General features: G+C 43.2%; 1 long non-coding RNA gene across 4 annotated transcripts in view; it reads right to left on the bottom strand.

Annotated features, from left to right (window-relative positions):
• LOC309650934 overlaps window positions 1-18554 on the bottom strand; it is a 55048-nt gene extending 36494 nt beyond the window's left edge. For all 4 annotated transcript variants that reach the window (XR_014257831.1, XR_014257832.1, XR_014257833.1 and 1 more), the window contains exons 1-2: window positions 14673-18554; window positions 13240-13425 (exon numbers count right to left, since the gene is read on the bottom strand). This is a non-coding gene — a long non-coding RNA (uncharacterized lncRNA). The remainder of the gene's footprint in view (window positions 1-13239; window positions 13426-14672) is intronic.
• Window positions 18555-23202: the final 4648 nt, after the last annotated feature.

The following is a 23202-nucleotide window of genomic DNA, read 5'->3' as shown; positions in this document are numbered from 1 at the left end:
TTAAACTAAAGTACATTATCTGAGCACATCGTAGACTCTTAATAAATAAAATAAATAAAGAAGGAATGACCAACTGTATACATTAAGGAATAAACTGCCGGGGAGACTTGCATTCCACACAAGTCAGCAGTAGGACTTCTTTAAAAAGCATATATGATGGAGTTTCTTGGTAATGGTAGCAGCAGCATTTTTAGGAGGACAGAGAAATTTTACATGCATTTTTTCATTTGTTTGCTCAACCATCCAGTAAAGGAGGAAAAGAAGGTATAATTATTCCCATGTGGTTGATTCATTGTTTTACCAATTAAACAGCTACCCGGTGCCGGGACCTGAGCGAGCCCTAGGGGTTCAGTGGTGAACAGAGCAGCCCTGGCTTCTGTCCTCACAGAGCACTGTCTAATGCGGACGGCAGACGTCCAGCAAATGGGGAATAGCACGCCTCAGAATGGTTACAACAGGTACAAAAGAGGCCTACACATCAGGAAACCGAACCCCAAAGGGATTAACTGGTTTAATGGGTCAAATGCTAGCTGGTTTGGTTGTGGGAATGTAACCCAGAACCCATATCCTCTTACCCTGGACAGAACCCTAGGCTGATCAAGGAAAGCAATCACACCCACTGTTCTCTAGCCTGGTCGCACCATTGTGGGCACCTTTTTTAAAGAGGAACTTTGACAAAGGTTGACCTTAAGAGAGAGTCAACGGGATAGAGGTCGCAAGCCATGTCTCTTAGGGAACAGTTAGAACGCGGGTCTGTTTAGCCTTAAGAAAGGCCAGGACGTGCTCTTAGCACTCAAATATTTGAAGAGTTATCATGGGGAAGAACGGGGAGCCGAAGACCACAAGATGGACCCAGGCGCCCTGTAAGGCATGTGTGTCTGTCCACGTTCAAAGGCAGACGCTCAGATGGCAGAGCGAGAAGACAGGACCCCTGAGGGGTCACTACGTGCGCTTTGAGGGACGCAAGAGAGTGGTAGTTCAGGGTATGAACTCGTTCAGCAGACTCAGTTGTGAGTAAGTCCCCTGCCATGACCACCTCCACTTACTAGCTTTGTTTCCTTGGACAAGTTACTTAATCTTTCTGGGTGTCACCTCCCTTCCCTGCAACGGGAGATGCTAACGGCATCTGTCTCAGGTGCTAGCTGTGGGGTTCAGTAAGGTAAGCCGTATATACCACCTGTTTCATTCAGTGCCTGGCACATGAAGCCATGGGTAAATACCAATTAAATAACTGAATATTCATTTAATAAGTGGACTGAGAATGAGAGAAGTACTCAATAGGCAGTCCTAGGGGTAGTAGTCATGGCAACAGCCCAACTAAGACAACAACCTCACCAGTGGGTCCAAGGGTGAACCGGAAACATGAGTGAATGTACTACCCACCTTCGTGAGGTCTGCAAATAGACGGAGTGTCTACTGTCGACTAAAGAGAGCGATTGCTGTGCTGGGTAAAGCTTGGACAAAATGTTCTCAAAACTCCTTTCCAATTCTTAAATTCCATGGGAATAAGAATTGTCAAATGGTCTGATTGTAGAAGCCAGGAAGTTTCTATTCCTTCAGGGCAGCAAGAAAGGTCATGGAACTGGAATCATGAAGCTCTTTCTAGAAGAGGAATGAAAAGTTTCTTCTCCCCATCTGTACCCCAACTTGTTCTTTACAACATAAAAATGCTTTGTTTCTGTACCTTTCTCTAAAAGAGCATGGGAAATTGCCTTTAAAACTCCTAGAACGTACATATGAGGTTTCTTTTGTCTGCTTTTCCCCAAGCCCTCCCAAAGAAACAGCCAAGGAGAGCAAGAATCTTCAGGATATGAATTATGGCCTTTTACAATATTTGGTCTTCTTCCAGTTCTGCTTTGGATCTTTGACCTCAATGTGAACAACAGAAACGCCTTGCTTCTACTGAAATGAGGAAATAGGCTTTCGGATTGTGCCATCTTCTGGTCAAATGTGGACACCAACATGGCAGATGCCTTACTTGCTTTTAGCGTGGCACCGAGTCCGTGCCATCAGGGTAGCAGGATAGGAAAGGTCCATCTCCCCAGAATTTACACGGGGCCTCTTGGGAGGGGGCAGCTTGAACTACATTCACATTAAACCATGGGACAGTTTCAAAAGTTCAATGTTTATTTATTTGGAAGCACCTCTTTCCACTGAAGAGCAATTACTCATTACGCTGTCATGTAGGTTTACCCTCGGGGAAGGGGGCTCGAATCAGGGCCTTTCTAAAAAGCTCTCAGCTGCCAGCATCAATAGATGTATAAGCCACTTGGTTTTTAGTTGTCTGAACACACTTAAAACTACTTCTGTGACTCTGATGAACAGAGATTGAGAGAAGGAGGGAGAGAGAGAACCAGGATCTCAAATCCCCCATCTGTTTATTATGCCCGAAGGTTCACCGAGGCTACATGTGAAGGAGTCACTGGAGAGAAACCTCGTTGCTTATCAACACAGGCTTTGGGTCCAAGCCCCTGCGTGGACCACTTTCTACATATAAGCCCCCAGGACTCCATTTGTGCCTCTGCCCTGAGCCCAAAAGACAGAACGTGGAACGACCTCCCTGACTCACATCTTTTGTTTTAATAAATTTATTTATTTTATTTATTTAGTTTTGGTTGCGCTGAGTCTTCGTTGCTGCGCGCAAGCTTTCTCTAGTTGCGGCGAGTGGGGGCTACTCTTCGTTGTGGTGTGCGGGCTTCTCTTGTTGCAGAGCACGGGCTCTAGGCATGCGGGCTTCAGTAGTTATGGCACATGGGCCCAGTAGTTGTGGCTCGCGAGCTCCAGAGCACAGGCTCAGTAGTTGTGGCATACGGGCCTAGTTGCTCCGCAGCATGTGGGATCTTCCCGGACCAGGGCTCGAACCCGCGTCCCCTGCATTGGCAGGTGGATTCTTAGCCACTGCGCCACCAGGGAAGCCCTCACATCTTAATCTAAGCCAAAATGTGGGTGAAAAGAGGCAAGAAAAAATGAACCCAGGTTCAAGAGTCACCAAAATAACAAACTTTCTTCCTGGAGCTCAAAAAAATCTAGATGAAACCATCCATTCCTGGTTCCCAGGATGGAATAGAGCTAATAGTTCTAAAGAACACAACACAGAAAACATTGCTCATAAAGAAGCAGGTGTGTGAGGGTTTTGTTGCTGTTGATGATAATTTCCCAGAACCAGGAGAGATGGGCCTTAACACGGACCCAGTGAATGGTTGCTATGTGACAACGTAAACAACCCCATGACTTGAGAGCAGAGAGGGGAGACTGAATCAGTAAGTCCTTGAGTTGCTGAGGACCTATCTTTACCATCCTACTAAGCTTTGCCCATAATCAGTATCTGAGTTCCAGGAAATGAGAGCACAACGGTAGTTATGACAACAACAAAATCAGCTTCCCCATAAACCATTTAGGAAGTGAATCAACCCACTGGTATCGGAAGAGCTGTATTCTAACCTGAGTATTGTAATATTCTGTCTCCACTAGACCTGGTAGAATTCTTGCTGTATCGATCACTCTTCCCCCCAGAATTGGATCTTTATTTCTTCTCTGTACAATGAGAATGCATGGGCTGGGGTGGCTTTTAAAGGCTCTTTCAGCCTTAAAAATTCGTAGCACAAACAGTAAAAAAGAAATTCATCATGGTCTCCTGTTTGATGCCTTCCTAGAACTTTAAATTTGAAAAGAACTTCTTTGTATGTTTTCCATACTAAACATAACTACTTTAAATATTTCTCGGTCACTGTTGTGGGATATTGCGCTTCCCGGTTTGGAAGAGAGCAAAAGGGAGAATTATGTGCCGTAATCATCGTCTGGGGATTTGCAGATGGGTTTCTCTGGCTGAATTCTGTGGAGGGTTAAGCAAATCTTGGAGAAATGCAATTTGCTTTGCCCTCAAGAGTAGTGAATTATAAACTAGCTACATTTCCCTTTCCACTTGACCTTCATCTTCCACAGAGAATTCTTCTGCAAGGATTTGGTTCCCTTTTTTTGCTACTTTAAGCAAAAAAAAAAAAAAAAGTGGGGGGGGATTAAGCACCATGCCCCAGAAACCTACTCTCCCCCTTCTGGGTTTTTTAAGCACTTACAATTCCACTAAAAGTCATCACAGACCCTTGTCATATGCTGTTGGGAGCGAAGATACCATCTCCTCTCTCCTGAGCAGCTCAGTCTAAAGTGTCGTCTAGGGACTTCCCTGGTGGTCCAGTGGGTAAGAATCCATGCTCCCAATGCAGGGGGCCCGGGTTCGATCCCTGGTCAGGGAACTAGATCCCACATGCCGCAACTAAGAGTTTGCGTGTGGTAACTAAGACCCGGGGCAACCAAATAAATAAATAAATAAATAAATATTAAAGTGTCGTCTACCAGGTGCAAGTGCCCATTTCCATTACAAGTCAGAGAGAAATTTCACTTCAGGTTTCACGCAAGGATGCTGGACCTGGTCTTGCCAATCCGTTTCCACTCTGCTATGGGAAAACCTATCTGCAGTCAAGGAGATGTCCATGGTTGCTTCTGCCCATGCTGACCAAAAGGGCAGGTGATTTCTGGTCATAAATTGCTACTAGCCTGCAGTGTGACAAAGTCAGAAATTTGAGGGGTGGAAGTTCAGGTTGAAATTCAACGACCTTATCTTGGACTCCCTACAAAGAAGACCCATTGCCACCCGCAACTCAGTAAGCCTTGTCATGTTGTGTATTTAAGGTACTTTTAGACTTTCCCAAAGAAGTTTCTGCCAGTCTGATCGCGTCCCCACCTGTGTCCAGGAACTTGGGCAACTCCAAATACGCTCATTTAACCTATGATAACTTTGCTGGCCTTTTTCTTCATCTAGCTATGACTACAGTGAAGAGAAAAGTCTCGGAGGACTTAGACCCAGGGTGTTTGGAGTGCTTAGAAGTACTGTTTGCTTTTCTCTTTAGGATTCTGAAAAAAACCACCCAGGATCTGAAAGTTGAGGGGCTGCTCTGGAACAACGTTCCCCCAAGTAAATTTTCCACTTTATTCCCCCTAAAATGTCTGCTCTCCAAGAGCTCCAAAAGGCTCCATCTCAGCTACCAGGCTCTAAGTACTGGGACCACCAGAGTTCCTTCTCAAGAAGGTCTTCTCCTTCAGACTTGAAATCTAACCCTTTTCTGGCTTCAGGTATGAGGCAGGCATCCCACAGAGGGCGAGAGAATTCTCATCCAGGAATGGGCCAGCACACTTCTTTCCCGGAAATGGAGATTGTGGTAGTTGCTTGGCCTTGTGAGAATTTGAATTCCCAACTCTCACTATGAAAATCCCGCTGCTGCTTCCTACAGGTTACTCTCTTTTCTCACCACACCCCTGCTCTCACACCGTCTCCATCTTTTCTTAATGTGCCACCCTCAACTCTAGCCCAGGGAAGCTAAAGAAACAAATTCTAGCAATACTCAAGTGTATCACGGATGGTTTCTCCTTTCCAGCGGACATTTGTGGTCAATACAGAACCCTAAGGTTTTCCTAGTTTCTGCCCTCCTTAGATGTAGCTACTTTGCCTAATTAACACGTGTGAAATGTTGAAAACATTTTAGGCAAGGAGAAATACTGGGGGCAAATGAATCTCGGAGTTTAATAGGTGATCATTTCCAAGCAAAGAACATCTTTTTTAAAGGAAGTACTCATTCTTTTCTTCTTTGACATTGAGGTTAATATAGCCGGTGGGCAATCTTGTTTCTATTCAATCCTCAAACAATCTTGTAAGGAAACCAACGTATGTGTTTAAGGAACTTGCCCGGGGCCTCCTGGCCCGGCAGTTGCGAAGGACAATGAACCAACATAGGTCCGTGTGACTCCAAGTCCATGCTTTCCTCGGTTTCACTCCACCTCCCAAACAGGTCACTACACAGGGCCACGTGTGAGGCATCATGCGAACGGCGGCAGCTGTGTTTTCGCAGTCCTGCTCCTAAGTTAGGTCATATAATTTGCAGTTGATAAAAATAGCCCTACAACAAGTCGTTTTACCTCTACTCTCCTTCAAGCCATTGATATAACCCCTTTCAAATTAATCTTACTACAGCATAAGTCTGTGCTTCCCACAAGCCATCAGATTAAGGCCAAACCACTTGACCTCAAAGCATGAAGCCCTCTACATCCTGGCATAACCTTATCATTCCTGGCATTGCTTTGCAAACCCCCCACTAAGGCAAATGGGAATATTCTCATTCCCTAAGCATGTGGTTATGCCCTTTCCAGCTTTGAGCAAATGCCGTATACTGACAGAAGTAGCCTCTTCTTTTCCCTCTTCCCAATGTTCACAGCAGCACTATTTACAGTAGCCAAGACATGGAAACAACCTAAATGCCCATTGACAGGTGAATGGATAAAGAAGAGGTGGTACATATATACAATGGAATACTACTCAGCCATAAAAAAAGAACGAAATAATGCCATTTGCAGCAACATGGATGCAACTAGAGATGATCATACAAAGCGAAGTAAGTCAGAAAGAGAAAGACAAACACCAAATGATATCACTTATATGTGGAATCTAAAATATAATACAAATGAACCTATCTACAAAACAGAAACAGACTCACAGACACAGAAGACAGACTCGTGGTTGCCAAGGGGGAGGGAGTGGGGAGGGATGGATTGGGAGTTTGGGGGTTAGCAGATGCAAACTATTATATATAGAATGGATAAACAACAAGGTCCTACTGTGTAGCACAGGGAACTATATTCAACATCCTGTGATAAACCATAATGGAAAAGAATATAAAAAAGAATGTATATTTATGTATAACTGAATCACTTTGTTGTCCAGCAGAAGGTAACACAGCATTGTAAATCAACTATACTTCAATAAAATTCTTTAAAAAAAGAATGACTTCAAATGCCAAGGGTCCACCCTGTGATTCCCAGGATCCTGGAGTCAGACTCCATTCACCCCAGCTCTGCCACTTCCTAGCTGGGTGACCTTGGGCAAGTCACTTAACCTCTCTGTGTTTCATTGTCCTCAACTATAACATAAGCATAATATTAATACCTTCCTCAAAGAGTTGATGTGAGAATTAAGTTAATATGATACTTAAAACAGTATCTGACACGTAGTAAATGCTCTCTAAATTTAACTGTTATCAAAAGTTTCATCATCATCAAAAAAAAGTTTCACCATCTGTACCATCATCATCACTTCTTGCTCAAAATTTCTTTAGATCTTTTAGTACCTCAGTATATTTGCTGAAAATATATTGTGTGGGGTTTTCTTTAAATATTTTACGTTTTTGTCCTATCTCTCGTAGTAAATGTTGTATCTGTTTTTCTATAACCTACGGAAGTTCAAACAGAATAAGCCAGGCTAAGACAGAATCTACTAAGATAACCATTTTCTTGGTTTCTCCCACTATGGGCAGCAGAATCTTGACTCAAATGATACTATAAACTCTTTTATTGAGCTGACATCTCTCAGCACATATTTCGTGCTGGGAACTGTGCTAAAGACCCTACTTATACCTTCTTATTCAATGACTACAATAACCTTATGAGTTATTATACTTATACCCATTTTATAGATAGGAAAACCGAGTCTTAGGGAAGTAGGCTGCAGTTAGACAAAAAAGCATCACCAACAATTAAGGCACCTACGTAAGTTCCCTTGCAGTTATAGGCACGAATAGTACCATTGACGCTGACAGGCCATCCTGGAGTTCTCCCGCGAACTCCTGAGCCTCCTCATTAGCGACTAGTGAGACCCCCTTCCCCGAGAACCTCTGTTCTAGAATCTTCTTTTCCTTATGTTGCCTCTCCTTATAGTCATTCCCTTGGTAATTTTATCTAAGCTCATAGTTTGAAATGTCATCGATATACTGACATCTCCCCAACTTTTATCTCCAAATCAGGCCTTTTCTCCCAAACTCCAGACATAGACAGCAAACTGCCTTCTCAAGATCTCAGAATCACATGTAAAAAGCTAAACTTCTGAGTTTGCTCCCTCGAACTTGCTCCAGACACACTCTTGCCCATTTCCACTAAAGGAAGTTCCATCCTTCAGGATCTTTGTCTCAAAATCTTTGGAGTCGCACTCAGCTCTGCTTTTTCTCTCATCCCCCATATTCAGTGTTTCAGAGACACAGGTGGCTTCGCCTCCAAGATGCATCTAGAATCTGAGCACTTCCCACCATCGTCCTGGTCTGAGACACCACCATCTCTTACTGGAACTGCTGTGATCCTGACTGGTCTCCCTGAGTCCATCCTCTCCCCTCCCCCAACCAGTTCTCATCTCATCACAAGTTCCAGGTCAAATCCTGCTACTCCCCTTTGACGGCTCCCCATCTCCCTCGGGGTAAAAGCCAAAGTTCCCCTTACAATGGTCTATAAACCCTATACAGTCAGACCCTAATACCTCCTTGGCCTTAAACCCTACACATTTCTCCCCACCCCTAATCACTCAGTTCCTCCATTCCAGCCTCCCTGATGTCACATCAGACACTGTCTTACCTCAGGGCCTTTGCACACGCTGTTCTCTGCGCCTGGAAAACTCTTCCCCTGAAGGTCGCGTGGTTTGTCATCTCACCTCCTCAGGTCTTTGCCCAAATGCTGGCTTCATAAAGAGTCCTGCCCTGTCCACCCTACTGAGCATTGCAAACTCATCCCTCCCCGTGACCTGTGCTCTTTTCCCCATAGACCTCACCACCTTGTCACACAATAATTTTCTTACTTATAACGCTCACTGTTGGCCTCCGCCTGCTATAACACAAGTTCCATGAGGGCAGGGATTTTTTTCTTTTCTATTAGCTGGTAAGTCCTCAACACAAAGAACAGAACCTGACATGAGGCAGGTGCTCACTTAATACTGAATGAATAAATTAGTAGAGCTGAGATTCAATCCGGGCCTTCTGAGTTCTTACGAAGGCACTATGGTCCCTTCAACCAGAGGAGAGCTACACAGCCCCTCTGATGCCAGCTTAGGCTAAAAATGAATGTCCAGTAGCTAATATTCCTGGGGACCACATCACCCATCCACTGCCTGTCTTTGCTGAGAACATCACAACTTACCGATGTCTTGCCCAGGTTCATATTGGGGTAGTATTTGGTAGAGAATGTAAACAGGCAAACATTTGTTTGCTTCATGGTAACATGAGCAGAGTCAGAGGCTGGAGAGAAGGCAAGAGGCCAGACAGGGACAAGTCACCGGGACAGGCCAGCCTGCTAGAAGCCCCTCGAAAGAGCACTTCAACTGTGGGTTTGGCTTGATTCAGCCTGTTCTTTGCTGCCGAGAACCGGCTCAGGGATCTGATCAGCTTTTGTATTAGGATAATCCAAGTCGCAAGAGCGGCCATCATTAACCGGGAGCCCCAAACTGATGATGGAAATCAAAATGGCAATTTCGAATTTAAGATTTCCAATGAGTGCTGAGCCTTCCAAGGGCCTCGGGTAATCAGCCTCGGAACTGCTTTCAAGCAGGGGATGCAGTACTCACGTACCACTCGGGGTGGCGCTCTTGTTCTACTCGAAAGAGCCACGCTTCCCTGTGGCAGGCCAGGCCTCATGGGCTTTTCAAGTCAGACTGCCCGACAGCCCAATGACTCAGCACCGGGAGAGGAAGCATACCGTTTGGACACCGGATACTGCTACACGCCCAATGTACACGAGCTTGCTATCACCACCAACACAAAAAATTACTTTTGGATGTGTCCTGTCTTGGGAGCCCCACGTCTTTGGTAGGATTTAGGGGTTCCAAGCAGATAACCACTTGGGCACTCCCATAAAACCCCGAGGCTAATAGAAAAGGACGGTGCCGTATTGGTTGAAGGTTGGCTGGGCCATTTTGTCTTGTTTCTGGCTGCAACAGGAGACAGGCCACCGGCTCATTGTGCTAGGTTTTCTTTCTTTTCCAGTTTTCAGGGCTGTCTTTGGGGGAGGTAAGCCACTACAGCCCCAGAGTGCAGCAGGCGTGCCTGCCTGCATGTCGGGGCACACAGGGTGTGACTCACCCTGACCCCAGGACGTCAGCTGCCCGCAGTTCTGGCGGAACAGGCTCTGTGCCTGCCGGGCAAACCCCTCAGTTAATCCTGCTGGTGGCCAGGACCATATCCTGTCATTAGCCCATGTACTTGACCACAGGGCTCCAAACATTTTAACAGCACGGGCTTGTTTAATCCTTGTAATCTTTCGTAAGTCTGTTATGCCCTTATTTTTCAAATTTCTGCTTTGTGTATGGGGAAACAACCAGATAGGCCGAGTGACCCTGCAAAGGTCATCCAGGGATTCAGAATTAGAATCATGGACCCTTGACCTTCAATCAGGGGTGCTGACTTTTCTAAATCTCTGCCACAAAGAACCTCTTTCTGCCCCCACCCCCGACTCCGTCCTCACCCACATCCCCCACCAATAATCCTATCCTTGTATATAAGGCATTGGTTTGGTTCTTTTCTAGAGTATACACATTCACACAAGTACACAAATCCATGTCTGTTTCTGCAGCTTTAAGCCATGTGCCAATGATATTCTGTTACTGGTATAACCCAAAAGTAAGGAGAAGTGTCACCTACATTTTACGTTGAAACCTGACTTTTGAAATATATACATAGTCTTCCTCTTAGAGATACACAATTCAGGACAGCAGATGAAAAGCCCTGAGAAATCATGTAGAAAAGAAATGGTTTAACTCATTTAACCACATATTTTCCAAACTTCCTTAAACATAGATGACTTTTCCCCCACAGTACCCCTCTGTTGACATCATTGCGATCATATTCCTTGAAATACCCTTTTGGAAAAGCTGTATAAAGTTATAATCTCTTTGTAGCCTAGGGTTGGGTGTGTAGGCAATGACCTCCACTCATAGTCTACTTTGCTATGCCGGGGAATTCCAGAGTTCACAGAATTAGTCTTCTTAGAGACAGTGAGATTTTTGTGGTGTCCCCCGGCATCCTGATGGTTGACAAAAGCCAAGTACCGTGGCAGTTTTCCAAGCTTGAGATTATGGAGCAGAAAGTAGATCAAATGCCACTCTCTCCTCCTTCTGATGGGCCCCATCCCATCCCTTCCAAAGCACCAGACATCTCCACTCAAGGCCACCCTGAGCTCCCTCCTGCTGCCCCACTGTTGGCATCAGTGGGGACCTCCCATTTCCAGCCCTTTGGAAGTGTGTCCTTCAGTCCCTTGAAAGCTGGATTACCAGGATAGTCCTAAAACACCACTCAGTTCTTCATCTCTCTCCAAAACAAAGCCATAACCCCGAGGCAGTAATTCTTTTCTCTACAATGATAAGAGCTCCCACTTTCTTCTAGGAGCGTACCTCTCATCCCTTTTATTTGTCCAGAAGAGCGGGAAGCTTTGCCCTATAGCTGAAGTCCCTACACCACCCCTGGTAGCCTTTCATAGTCAGAGGAGCTAAGAAAAAGCACATACTTTGTCTGAAGTCTTTGGGGGCACAAAGACCTTACAGCAATGACCCTATGTGCCGCCATTTGTTGTTGAATGTAATGTTAGTTTTCCAACTCTGTAGAAGTGTCCTGGATCATCTCCAGGAAAAATATACTGACTTAGAAGGAATTAAAATGCCGGGCTAGCGTGATCACCCCATGCCGGGCCGTTCTCTCTAGCTTCTTCCTGAGCTTTGGGACCAACGACAAGATTTGTCTTCACTTTGTGGCTCTTGCAGACATTGGTATCAGGATAGTCATCTTAGTTCTTCTTTAAACAATTACAAGCACTAAGCTTAGAAGGGCAAGGGAACCTGATAGAATCAGCCCTTTTCTGTGGATCAGATACATTCTTTTAAGAACCAACCAATCCCCCAAACTCACACACCCACCAATGGAAAAAAAAAAAAAAAAGCCATATCACTTACAGGACTAGTAACTTCTACGTCTAGAGACATTCAGGATAACTGCCTGAGTGTGACACCTCATTAATCAGATTAATTCCCTCAGTATTGCATTGATGGCTGGCAGTGCTGTTCCTTTACATATTTAAGTCTAGCCTTGCAAAGGGTACATTCCTGTTTTAACAAGTATTTTTAAGCTGCAGTTATATATCATCACCCAAACTCATACCAGGCACCGTGTCAGGTGTTTGTGACCAAAGAAAGTTGATAATTTATGGCAAATGGATGGACAGAGGGACAATGTTTCTAACTTCAACATCTTGCCAGGAAGGAGGGTAGGAAGGACGGAAGGAAGGAAGGAAGGAGGGTGTTTTTTGTTTGTTTTTTAAAACATCTTTATTGGAGTATAATTGCTTTGCAATGGTGTGTTAGTTTCTGCTGTATAACAAAGTGAATCAGCTATACATATACATATATCCCCATATCCCCTCCCTCTTGCGTCTCCCTCCCACCCTCCCTATCTCACCCCTCTAGGTAGTCACAAAGCACCGAGCTGATCTCCCTGTGCTATTTGGCTGCTTCCCACTAGCTATCTATTTTACATTCGGTAGTGTATATATGTCCATGCCACTCTCTCACTTCGTCCCAGCTTCCCCTTCCCCCTCCCCGTGTCCTCAAGTCCATTCTCTACATCTGCATCTTTATTCCTGTACTGCCCCTAGGTTCTTCAGAACCTTTCTTTTTTTTTTTTTTTTTTTTTTAGATTCCATATATATGTGTTAGCATACGGTATTTGTTTTTCTCTTTCTGACTTACTTCACTCTGTAGGACAGACTCTAGGTCCATCCACCTCACTACAGATAACTCAATTTCGTTTCTTTTTATGGCTGAGTAATATTCCATTGTATATATGTGCCACATCTTCTTTACCCATTCATCTGCCGATGGGCACTTAGGTTGCTTCCTTGTCCTGGCTATTGTAAATTGAGCTGCAGTGAACATTGGGGTACTTGACTCTTTTTGAATTATGGTTTTCTCAGGGTATATGCCCAGTAGTGGGATTGCTGGGTCATATGGTGGTTCTATTTTTAGTTTTTAAGGAACTGGAAGGAGGGTTTTTAACTGAATTAAATTAGATTCCACTCTTGAAAGAGGTTAGTGATTTTTGTTTGTTTGGAAGAATGTAAGACGACCACATCTCCTAACTTGTAAGTCTAGCTATTAGAAACTGTCTCATAGGGACTTCCCTGGTGGTCCAGTGGTTGAGAATTCGCCTTCCAATGCAGGGGGTGTGGGTTCAATCCTGGTTGGGGAGCTGAGATCCCACATGCCTCACGGCCAAAACACCAAAACATAAAACAGAAGCAATATTGTAACAAATTCAGTGAAAAGTTTAAAAATGGTCCACATTAAAAAAAAAAAAGAATTAAAGAAAAAGAGAAAAACTGTCACATTGAACTTACCAGTTCAGTCGGTTCAGCTGACCAACATTTATTGGTTATCAACGGCGGGCCAGCAGCCAGGCACAGGGATACTAAATTCTAATAAGACGTGGACCCTCTCTTTCGGGAACTTAGAATCAAGGACACCCAACAAAGATGTAGCTGCTGCTCTTGAAGAAATATCTTCGTCTAATGTTTCTCTGAGTCCTGTTAAAAGTCACAAGTTCTTAGCTTCATGGTTAAAGAGTACAGCTTCTAAGGTCAGAGGGTCTTATTCAAGACCCAGTTCTAACAGCCACTATGGAGAACAGTATGGAGGTTCCTTAAAAAACTAAAAATAGAACCACCATATGACCCAGCATTCCCACTCCTGGGCATATATCCAGAGAAAACCATAATTCAAAAAGATACATGTACCCCAGTGTTCATTGCAGCTCTATTTACAATAGCCAGGACACGGAAGCAACCTAAATGTCCATTGACGGATGAGTGGATAAAGAAGATGTGGCACATATATACAATGGAATATTACTCAGCCATAAAAAGAAACGAAATTGCGTTATTTGTAGTGAGACAGATGGACCTAGAGTCTGTCATACAAAGTGAAGTAAGTCAGAAAAAGAAAAATACTGTATGCTAACACATATATATGGAATGTAAAAAAAATGGTGCTGATGAACCTCGTGGCAGGACAGGAATAAAGACGCAGATGTAGAGAATGGACTTGAGGACACGGGGAGGGGGAAGGGTAAGCTGGGACGAAGTGAGAGAGTGGCATTGACATATATACACTACCCAATGTCAAATAGATAGCTAGTGGGAAGTAGCCACATAGCACAGGGAGATCAGCTCGGTGCTTTGTGGCCACCTAGAGGGGTGGGATAGGGAGGGTGGGAGAGAGACGCAAGAGGGAGGGGATATGGGGATACATGTATGCATATAGCTGATTCACTTTGTTGTACAGCAGAAACCTACACAACGTTGTGAAGCAATTATACTCCAATAAAGATGTATTAGAGAAAAAAAGACCCAGTTCTACTAGCTGTGTAAACACGAGCAAATTATTTAACCTCTTTCGGTTTTGGTTTCCTGACCCACAAAATGGAAGTGATCCTAGCCCCTGTCTCTAACTTGCCGCAGGATTAAATGAGACAATGCACCCAAAATACTCTGTGCAATACCTAACAGAGAGTAAGCTCTCAATAGAAAGTAGCTACTACTCTCAGCTCCTCCTCCTCCCACCCCAGGACATGAAAAAGCACAGCCACTTTCTTAGCTTTGTCTACATCTCCAGGCTCTTACTGTGAAGCCACTTCCCTATCCAGAACATGCAAGAAAACCAGATCCCTTAATTCTCTGCCAGCCTCCATGGTAATCATGACATTGACCAAAAGACAAAAACTACAAAAGGACTATTGGAAGGGTAAGATCAAGGTCTGATCCATCCCAGATACCTTTAAAAGGCCAGTTGTCCATCCACATATCCTTGTGTTACTGTGCTTTACTCTCCAAGGGGAGAGCTGAGCTTCTCTGGGAGGGACGGATGGCCCTGGACAGCTTGGTCAGTCACCCAGCGCCCTTCTCCAAGTACATTGCACAGACATTCTGGGAATCACCATCTATGAAATTCAAGGGCAGATTCTCAGCTATTCCAGGGATGCAGTGAGAGGGCTTTGCTTTCACCGGCTCTGGCTGTCCATGGAATATGCCTGGTGTTCTTCCTGCAGTGAAGAGAGAGTAAGATGTTTTCTTTTGGCTGTTTTCCCTTAACAGAGAAAACCCTGCAACTCCCTCTTTTAGGGTGTGGTGCCTTAGCGCATCACCTGGAGACACATAGCTATTTATACAAACAGCAGCAAACCCTGGACAGAGCTCGTGCCAGGATTCCCAGGCTCATTGCTCATCACCCTGATTCACCCTCCTAACACCAGTACAGTCGGACAGTTGATTGGAACTTGGCTCCAGGGCAGAAGAGATCCCGGTTCCATTTCTTAACCGTGTTCTATACCCAAATGCCCTTAAAGAGAAGTAAAAAGGTCTGAAAATGAAATCAAGCCAATAGGACGTTTTGAAGACAGTGAAGGGTACAGGATCGAAGAATCACAACTAACTGATAAAGATTTTTTTAAAGAAACCTCCATAATTGTTTATCATTGATCAAGTTTTTGCTGTGTTCTAGGCACTCTACTAAGCACCTTACATGGATTTTCTCATCACATCCTCTCAAAAACTCTTTGAGAGCGTGCAATGATCATCCCCAATTAAAACTATGACAATGCCAAGGCTTTAGTGGGGTTTAGCAGCTTACACAAGGGCATATAGTAAGTTTTTGGACTCTTTTCATTTCTTAAAAAAAAACACACACACACACAAAACAAAAAACAACAACAAAAACTATATCTGGGTAAAGTCAAGTTTTAGCAACCTTGAAGAGAAGAAAAAAAAAACCCCATAATCGCTACATTTCTTGGATTGCCTTTGCAGTAGAAGGGTGTTACGGGCTGGTTGAAAGAGTATGATCTCAATGCCTTTAGGTGTTTCTGGCTGAACCATTTTCCTTTGCAACCAACTATTTCTGAAGCCTGGATTGATGTCATCAACCAATTCTGAAAGTCAACACATCGTCTACATGGTTTTACAGTGGTTCCTCTTCCCACCTCCCAGGCTGGTACAATCTTCTGCCAGAACAGAGGGGGTACAGGGGGTCTGAACAGCCACAGAACAGAAAAACTCGGCCACCTTCCCTTCCTCCTAAATGGACTTAAGCCACCCTCACGACGTGACCTTGTTTTCTTATTTGAGGTGTAGACACAGTTCCTTCCTGGCAACCAGAGCCCTCAAAGTCTTGCTGATTCCAAAATAGAGTCATGCTATCATCACAGGTTACATTCACATAGGCTTCTCCTCAAGTTAAACCCTCTACACTTGCATTCCTCTGCTGAAGATCACTTACTGGGCTTAAGAGGTAAGTATCCCCGAGGTTACGTACTGCGTGGGCAAACGAAAATGATGATGGAGAACATACTAGTGTCACGGGAAAGAATCTGCCGTGTCCTCCCTCAGAAAATAGAAACACACTGTTGAAAGAGATTGCTCAGTTAATGAACTTGGCAATTAAGAAAAAAAAATGCTAGAGGCTACTTAGAAATGCAGCCTTTAAACTCACTGACTAGTGAGATGCAGCCTGTAGGGGCTCAGTTTTGACAGCAAAGGGGCCTGGGTTCTAGTTCCAGATGTGCCACCCACTGAGAGGGTATCATTAGAAGTTACTCAGCAATCCTAACCTTTTATATCGCAGGGCTGTAGAGAAGAATAAAGTCCCGTGGAACACGTTGGGTGAATGTGGCATTTCGCTTTCATTGTTGTAATTATTGGTTTGAACTGTCGTGACTTCCCTTGTTATCAGGTGTACACATCGCTCTCTCTCAACTGATGCTCTCACTTTGTATTTCTCTAAATAGAAACACGCAAACTAGCGCTAGTTCATCTTTCCAGTTGTCTACCACCAGGTCCCCCTAACACTATCCTTGTCACCTCAGGCCCATTCTCCGATCAATAACTAGAATGGGTCTTCCAAGTCCTAAGTCAGATCACATTCTCTCCCGCTCGAATCCAACAGAGGACCCCCGTCACCCTTAGTGTAAAAGCCAGGCTCCTTCTCTTGACCTACAAGGGTCCCCGGGATCTCCCCCAGCTCTGACCCCTTCTTCTCCAGCTGTCTCTCTCTTGTTCACCATGTTCCAATTCTGCTGACCTTTGGCTGTTCCTTGGACATACCAGTTTACCAGCCATACATGCTTGCTCTTTTCCCAAATCTCTGCTTGGGTGGCTACTTTTTTTTAAATTAATTTTTATTGGCGTATAGTTGATTTACAATGTTGTGGTAGATTCTACTGTACAGCACAGTAAGTCAGTTATACATATACATATACATATATCCACTCTTTTTTAGATTCTTTTCCCATATATTGAGTATTGAGTAGCGTTCCCTGTGCTATACAGCAGGTCCTTATTAATTATCTAGTTTACATATAGTAGTGTATAGTAGTGTGAGATCAGTGGTACAGGATAGAAAGCCCAGAGATAAACCCACACACATATGGTCACCTGATTTATGACAAAGGAGGCAAGAACATACAACGGAGAAAAGACAGCCTCTTCAATAAGTGGTGCTGGGAGACCTGGACAGCTACATGTAAAAGAATGAAATTAGAACACTCCCTAACACCATACACAAAAGTAATCTCCAAATGGATTAAAGACCTAAATGTAAGACCAGACACTTTAAAACGTTTAGAGGAAAACATAAGAAAAACACCCTTTGACATAAACCACAGCAAGATCCTTTCTGACCACCTCCTAGAGTAATGGAAATGAAAACGAAAATAAACAAATGGGACCAAATTAAACTTTAAAGCTTTTGCACAGCAAAGGAAACCATAAACAGGATGAAAAGACAACTGTCATAATAGGACAAAATATTTGCAAATGAAACAACAGACATACGATTAATCTCCAAAATATACAAACAGCTCATGGAGCTCAATATAGAAAAAACAAACAATTCAATTAAAAGATGGGGGGAAGACCTAAATAGACATTTCACCAAAGAAGACATGCATATGGCCAAGAGGCTCATGAAAAGATGCTCAACATCACTAATTATTAGAGAAATGCAAATCAAAACTATGATAAGGTAGTTTTGACCACCTCACACCAGTCAGAATGGCCATTATCAAAGAATCTAGAAACAACAAATGCTGGAGAGGGTGTGGAGAAAAGGGAACCCTCTTGCACTGTTGGTGGGAATGTAAATTGATACAACCACTATGGAGAACAGTATGGAGGTTCCTTAAAAGACTAAAAAGAGAACTACCATATGGCACAGCAATCGCATTACTGGGCATATACCCTGAGAAAACGATAATTCAAAAAGACACATGCACCCCAATGTTCATTGCAGCATTATTAACAATAGCCAGGACAAGGAAGCAACCTAAGTGTCCATCGACAGATGAATGGATAAAGATGTGGCACATATATACAATGGAATATTACTCAGCCATAAAAAGAAACGAAATTGAGTTATTTGTAGTGAGGTGGATGGACCTAGAGTCTGTCCTACAGAGTGAAGTAAGTCAGAAAGAGAAAAAACAAATACCATATGCTAACACATATATATGGAATCTAAAAAAAAAAAAAAAAGAAAATGGTTCTGAAGAACCTAGGGGGCAGGACAGGAATAAAGACGCAGACGTAGAGAATGGACTTGAGGATACGGGGAGGGGGAAGGGTAAGCTGGGACGAAGTGAGAGAGTGGCATGGACATATATACACTACCAAACGTAAAATAGATAGCTAGCGGGAAGCAGCCAAATAGCACAGGGAGATCAGCTCGGTGCTTTGTGACCACCTAGACGGGTGGGATAGGGAGGGTGGGAGGGAGATGCAAGAGGGAGGGGATATGGGGACATGTGTATGCATATGGCTGACTCACTTTGTTATACAGCAGAAACTAACACGGTATGGTGAAGCAATTATACTCCAATAAAGATCTATAAAAAACAAACAAACAAAGCTTGTTTTAAGCAACACACATTTTGGAAATTTGCCATGGCAGACCCAGAAAACTAACACAATTGTGGTTTTGTCATTTTCTATGTAAAGCTATTAAAATCTTGGTTAGATCTAGCCCTAGATTATTTTTTTCTGTCTTGGGTGCTAGCAAAAAGATATCATTTTTTAGATTTTATTTTCTTTTTGTCTGTTGATACTAGGTGGAAGTACAGTTGATTTTACAAACTAACTTTGTATCCAACAACCAAATCGAAAACCTAAATTTACTTATTAATTAGAACTGTTTACTGGCAGATTCTTTTGAATTTTCTACATACCTGTAAATTGTGTATTTGTGTGTATATGGTATATATATCTTCTAAAAATAATGATGGTTTTATTCATTGTTTGCCAATTTTCATGGGTTTTTTTCATTGTTTTATTGCACTGACTTCCAACAGAGTATGGAATAAAAGCAGTAATAAGAAGCATCCTTGGTTCATTCCTAATCTCAGGGGAAAACTTTCAATAATTTACCATTAAGTACCATGCTTGCTATAAATTCTCTGTGGATAACCTTTATTAGATTAAAGAAGTTTCTTTGCTTCCTAGGTTGTAAAGAGTTCTCATCACAAATTAGGTATTGAATTTTATCAAATGTTTATTCTGCATCAATTCATACGACTCTATGTTTTTCATTCCTTATTCTGTTAACATGGTGAATTATATTATTTGATGACCAAATGTTAAAACAAATTTGTATTCCTGGGTGTAAATGTGCATGATAAGTTATCCTTCAGCATCCCTGGATTTGATTTGCTACTATTTTGTTTAAACTGTTTACACGTATTTGCAAAAAAATGGCCTATAATTTTCCTTTCTTGTGTTTTGTCTTAGTCAACTTTGAGTATCATGGTTTCATAAAATGAAAGCTGATGAGTCATCTCAGTTTCTTTTTTAAATCTAACGTGTTTCCTCTGATATTTTTCTGGAAGAGGTTATGTCGAATGGGTGTTATTTCTTCTTTAGAACTTCAGTACTAATCTTCAGCAAGATCATCTAATTGAAGACCTCTTTTTATGGACTTTTTAAATTACAAATTTAATTTACTTAAGAGGTATAGAGCTATTCAAACTATTTAATATTTTGTGATACTTGGTGCCTTTTGAGGAATTGGTCCATTTCACCTAAGTTGTAGAATTTATGTGTGTAGAGTTGTTTATAGTATTCTCTTACTTTTTTTTTTTTTTTGATGTCTTCAGTCTGTCTCGATATCTCCTGTTTAATTTCTGGTGTTGGTAATTGGTGGTTTTTAATTCTCTCTCGTTTTTTCTCTGAAAATCTTGATAGAGATTTGTCAATTATATTGATTTTTCCAAAGAATCATATTTTTGTTTCATTTATTTTTACCTATTTTTGGATCATGTTTTTTTCAACCACTCTGCCGATCTCTTTATGGAAGGTCTGCTGGTGACAAATTCTCTGAATTTTCCTTCATCTGAAAATGTCTTGCTTTTTCTTTCCTTCCTGAAGGATATTTTCCCTTGATGCAGAGTAGTGAGTTTACAGGTCTTTTCTTTCAGCACATGAAAACTATTATGCCATTTCCTTCTGGCTTCCTTCCATGGTTTCCAATAAGAAATTATAGTTAAGGTGTTAAAGCTTTCTTGCTGTTTTCAAGATTTTTTTCCTTGTCTTTAGTTTTCTGGAGTTTGGTTGTTATGGGTCTTGGCATAGATTTCTTTGGTGTGGATTTCTTTGGGTGGTGAGCTGGATTTGGCCACAGGACATAGCTTGGCAATTCCCCCCTAGATGATTGATACTACATGAAAATTCAGGCCCAGTATTGCCAGATTTTCTGGTTTTACAAGAAAAACTAGAAATATGGAGTGTTTTTAAATTTGAAATCACCTGGGTTTTCAAGTTTCTCAATAAATTCTAATTTGTTTTCACCACAATGCTGGATAAGGAAAGAAAACAAAAAGAGAAACAGTCTTCCCAGCCCCATGGACCTCGGGACATATTTGTTATTTTAAATGTGGTTCTCTTTAAAATAGTAAAGCACCTTCTTTGTTTCATTTAATGCTCTTCGCCATGACTTTAACTTTGACACCAAGATGAAGGGTCATACTTTGTTTTAACTTATATTTGCCTGCCATGCTTTTCCCATTCTTTAAGTTCAACCTCTGTGAGTCACTTTGTTTTAAGTGTGTCTCTTTTCTCAGCTTGTAGTTGGGCTTTGCTTTGTAATCCCATCATATTTTGGAAATGATGATACTTTGCCCACTTACAGTTACTGACATACTAATCTTAATTTGCTTCCTCTGTGATGAATGTCTGGGGTTTTACACATGCCTTCTGAGGGCAGAGATGCAACTACAGAAGAGACACTCCAGCAGAGACTTAGGAAAGCATGAGGTCAAGATGACTACACTGATAGCGTTTCATATGTTTAATCCTCCTTGGGATGTGTAACTTTCGATATACTCACTACTTAAAAGATCATCCTCACTTTATTTACAGTTACAAAGATTTCCTTGAGAGAAAACCTTTGAAGAAAAAAAGAAACGTATGCTTCCCTTTCTGCCTTCTCTTTGCAGCGTTCAAAGCAGCATAAAGCCAGTTAGGCTGGTGGAGTTTTACACTTCCCAGACACCAGCTGGCACCCCCTCCTTCCACAGCTGCCAGCTGTCCAACAGCTGGCCCTAATTTCAAGAAGTGGAGGGGTTTCCCTGGTGGCGCAGGGGTTAAGAATCCGCCTGCCAATGCAGGGGACACGGGTTCGAGCCCTGGTCCGGGAAGATCCCACATGCCGCGGAGCAACTAAGCCCATGCGCCACAACTACTGAGCCTGCGCTCTAGAGCCCGCGAGCCACAACTACTGAGCCCGCGTGCCACAACTACTGAAGCCCGCACGCCACAACTACTGAAGCCCGCGTGCCTAGAGCCCGTGCAGAGAAGCCACCGCGGTGAGAAGCCCGCACACCACAGTGAAGAGTAGTCCCCCCTCGCCGCAACTAGAGAAAGCCCGCGTGCAGCAACAAGACCCAACACAGCCAAAAATAAATTTAAAAAATAAATAAAAATTAAAAAAAAAAAATATATATATATATAAGAAGTGGAGAGCTCAGGCCTGTGACACTGAGGACTCAGTCTGCTGTCCAAAGCAATTGGAAAAACCTGCTCTGGTTTTGCAATCCTGCAACTGGAGCTGCCAAAGATCAGAAAGGAAGCATGAGAAAATTCCCTCCTTATCACAGGCCTTCTGCTTCTTGGTTCTAAACAGGGAAGATGAATACGGGAGACGTGGGTCATACCTGGGTCCGAGTTCTTCTCCTATACCTTGAACCCTGAATTCACGTCCTTCCTCCCTGTGCTTTCCAAACCCCACGTTTAGACTGAGAGAGGCAGGAATAAAGGGGGCGGCAGCTGCCAGGAAATGTTGAGAAGGAACAGAACAGCGGAGCACCTCTTTGGCAGGCTGTTGATGGGATAATGGACCCCTCAGCTGCACTTCCAGGCACCTGGGATGGAAACGGCACCTCCCCTTCCACTGAAACGGAAGGGCTCAGAGGGAAGGACCCAGGGCTGTGATTTCTCAGCCTTGAAGGCCAGCTGTTCTCAGACAGCACCACACAGTGGGGCGGCCAGCCCAGTTACTTGGGTCTCCAGTAGGTCCCCTATTAGACTCTTCACAGACAGGAAGCCAGGGATTCCAGTTTCAGTTTTTCAAAAGCCCTTCCCTGGACCCTAAGAAGCGAATGAGGAGCAGAGTAGGAGATTGGAAGTCAGACTTAGATTTGAATACTGTCTCTGCCACTGAGCATCTATGAGACCTGGAATTGTGCTCCTAAGAACGAAATGAGATATGCACAGAATACTTATTACACCACTGTATCAGTCAGTGTTCTCCAGAGAGAGAGAGAGACAGACTGATTTATTTAAAGCAATTGGATGCACTTATGGAGGCTTGGCAAGTCCAAAATCTGATGGGGGAGGGCAGCAGGCTAGAGACTCAGGAAAGAGTTGCAGTTCAAGTCCAAAGGCAGTCTGCTGGCAGAAATCCCTCTTCTCCAGGGATGTCAGCCTTTTGTTCTTATAAGGTCTTCAACTGATTAGATGAGGCCCACCCACGCCATGCAGAGCAATCTGCTGTATTCAAAGTCCACCAGTTTAAATGCAAATCTCACCCCCAAAAACCCACTCGCAGGAACATCCAGAATAAGGTTTGATGAAATATCTTGGCACCATAGCCCAGCCAAGTTGATACGTAAAATTAACCATCACACACTAGAGATCCAATAAACACAGTTCCCTCTCCCTCGTTTCCCTGATTCCTGAGCCACTAACTCCTGTTTCTCCCACCTCTCTTATCCTTTTTCTCTGCCCTGGGCCCTTTGGTCACTGCTGAGTGAAGATCCTCTCCCA

This window comes from Balaenoptera physalus (genome assembly GCF_965194825.1).
Source record: "Balaenoptera physalus genome assembly, chromosome: 20".
In the NCBI taxonomy this organism is placed as follows: Eukaryota; Metazoa; Chordata; class Mammalia; order Artiodactyla; family Balaenopteridae; genus Balaenoptera; species Balaenoptera physalus.
Note: the sequence above shows the minus strand (reverse complement) of the source record. Positions and strands in the feature narration are given on the sequence as shown.